General features: G+C 40.7%; 1 pseudogene; it reads right to left on the reverse strand.

The window, feature by feature from the left end:
- Positions 1-453: 453 nt before the first annotated feature.
- Positions 454-1,012, reverse strand: LOC102000664 (annotated as a pseudogene).
- Between the last annotated feature and the right edge of the window lie 2,167 nt (positions 1,013-3,179).

Genomic DNA, 3,179 nt, shown 5'->3' on the forward strand with positions numbered 1-3,179 from the left:
TTTTCAGGCTCAGGCAAAAAGAGGAACATGGGATGTACTCACTCATATTTGGTTTCTAGCCATAAATAAAGGCCTGACTCTTAGAGGGGTGTTGGATCTTTGTGATATGGAAAACAACTAGAAAGTCAAAGCCTTAGTCTGAACAAAGACAGAATCATCTCCCTACTGACACAGAGCACTTTTAGCTAAGTCATTTAATTTTGTACCCAAACTTATGAGTCATATAGAGGTTAATTTGCTTCATTTTAAATAATCCATCTATTTCCATAACATAAATCATATGAACCAGTTAAATAAAACTATAATTCATAAAACAGTAAAACTAGATGAATATGTATGCACTTATAAATATTATACCACCTGTGGTTTTAGGGTTACTTTAACTATTTTTTTTTAATGTACTCATCACAAATAGCAACTGTTCATTGAAAGAAGCAATAGAAGGCTGAGGATGCTGCCCTCAGGCCTGGATGTGGCTCTTTGCACTGAAGGCTAGGTAGTAGATGCCGATCACTATGCCGATAACTGCAGCCAGCACTTCCGCGGAGACCCAAGGCCCATTCCAGATGGCCCGATGATCCACACTGACTGTAAACAGGGGTGGGATGATGGAAACGTCCTCATTATTTCTCTGAGCCTTCCTTAGGAGGCTGTAGGACTCTTCATCGAAGAACCTGACCTCATAAGTGCCTGCCTGGGCGCTTTTGTGCTCCAGGTTCCATGAAACCTGATATCGGCCCACATCCTGGCCCCGGGTTACGGGAAACTGTTTTCCACTAACGTCAGCATAAAGAGCCATGTTCTGGACCCTGTTCTTGCAAGTCAGTGAGATCTCCACGATGAATACAGTCTCTGTAGAAATGACGGCATCTGAGGTTGTATAGTAAGAAGGGGTGATCTGGGGCTCCAGGCAGGCTTCTGAGCAGCAAGATAACCTGGACAGCAGGAGTAGCGCCAGGGCGCCGAAAGATGCCATCGCCGCCATTGCCTCTTCTCTGCCTAAGGGAAAAGAGAGCAAGCCGCCCTGAACATGCCGAGCAGAGGAGGAAGCGCAACGCGATCTCAACACCCAATCATGCCCAGTCGGGCTGGGCCGGGCCTGGTGACGTTGCTGGCGGCACTGACGTGTCCGCTTCCCCGGCCAGAGTCCCAACCGGTGGCCTTACTTTAACATTCTTTTTTTTTTTTTTTTTGTGGTTTTTTTCGAGACAGGGTTTCTCTGTGGTTTTGGAGCCTGTCCTGGAACTAGCTCTTGTAGACCAGGCTGGTCTCGAACTCACAGAGATCCGCCTGCCTCTGCCTCCCGAGTGCTGGAATTAAAGGCGTGCGCCACCACCGCCCGGCTTACTTTAACATTCTTATCCGACTCCTCAGCAATTCAGGTAGAATCGATGTGAGAGTAGATAACTATCATTTTGTACTTTTTGATTGACACATAATATTTGTGTATAAATATGCGCTGACTATTGTATATATTCTTTTTTTTTAGATAGTCCAAAATCACTTGCTAGAGATGAGGAAGACAAGCAGAACAGAATCAAAAAGAAAAGAAATACCACATATCCATTACCTGACTATCCTCACAACATCACAGTTTGTGAGTATTTTAACTCCATGTCAACTTAATCCAAACTCTAGTCCAGCTATAGTGGTATCTAAAAAGCAGGAATGTTTATTAAGTCAGTTTTTCATCAACATCTAATAAACACTAATTTTTGTTTTACTATTTATACCTACTTATTTACCTTTTATATTTTAAATTATCTAATTTCAGTAGTATAACTGAAATATTTCAAATTAATTATGTGAAACTTAATGTATTTATAAAATTAAATCACGAGATAGATGTGTCTTCATTTATTCAGAGCACTTTCAATGTACTTTATTATATATATTTTAAAAATTCTTCATTCTGTTCAATAATTTCTGCTGTTTGTTCTGTGCAAATATTTAGTTTTTAATATTTTAATATGAAAATATATTTTCTCTATCACCTGTAAATTGCCTCCAAAACTCCTGCACACTGTTGGTACAATTATTAGTGCAAACAAACTTGGAGCATACTTTGGATGGTGTTTACAGAGCTCACTCCAATGCATAGACTAAACCTTCAAACTCTTTGCCTGTAGTTCCTAAGACATAACCAAGCATAATTCATGGGCTTTCACTGGGATGTACAGTTTTTCTGGCTTAGAGAGATATAACTAATGGCTAAAGTTGGTGGATACTTCATGGCCAATTAAGAGTGAACGGGAAAACAAAAGTGAAAAGGAAAGGAAAAGACATGTCTACTCCTAGATACCGTGGAGGAGAAAGTTTATTATAGGTATTCAGACGAGCAGAGATATCTGGGAGAATCCAGAGTGCTTATAATCATACTGAGCAGGGCCATGTTCACAGACATGGAGGGCAAGGCAAATGGGAAAAGAAGAATCAGATGCAGCATCTAGGAAGCTAAAGGTACTGAAGAGAATGGTGACCAAAATGTCTGGATTATATCGGGAAGTGTCTCGGGAGTAAGGACAGCCCAGTCCCCTGACTGGAGAGAGAGTTCAGGGTAGGCAGTAGGGTATGCAAGCCATACCCTCTGAAGGGTAGGGATTGAGGAATGCTGAAAGAACCTGGTGTTCAGGAAGGTCTGTTTTGATATGGTAAAAGCCCCTCAGCCCTTTGTAGGGAATTTGAAATTTAATAAAAAGTAGATTGAGATCCAGAGGTAAGAAGAAGCTACTTCCCCTATATAAATCATATAAAAATGATTGACAATGGATCATAATAGAGAGATACACTAGGAAAAAGAAATGAATAAAACTATACTCAAAAATACACAAATAAAGACAACCAAAATTCACAGCTAATCAGAGTATTAAAGTCAGGTGGTTCGTAGAGGAATGGCGTCAGAAACTAATCTTCACTGGAAATGCTCAAGAAGACCCATTCCAAGGTGTACCTCACTGATGTCCTGGGAATTTCTCAATACAAATGAATTGAAAATGGAAATTAAACATGGAATTCAAGGAAAAGGATCTTGGGCTTTAGTATTCAATAAAGTTTAAGAGAAGGGTATGGCGGACTCTCTGAATATGGCGGACAATGAGGGTTGCTGAGAAGCCAAGGACAATGGCACTGGGTTTTGATCCTACTTCTTGTTCTGGCTTTGTGGGGGCCTAGCTAGTTTG

Source organism: Microtus ochrogaster, unplaced genomic scaffold, assembly GCF_000317375.1.
Source record: "Microtus ochrogaster isolate Prairie Vole_2 unplaced genomic scaffold, MicOch1.0 UNK4, whole genome shotgun sequence".
Classification (NCBI taxonomy): domain Eukaryota; kingdom Metazoa; phylum Chordata; class Mammalia; order Rodentia; family Cricetidae; genus Microtus; species Microtus ochrogaster.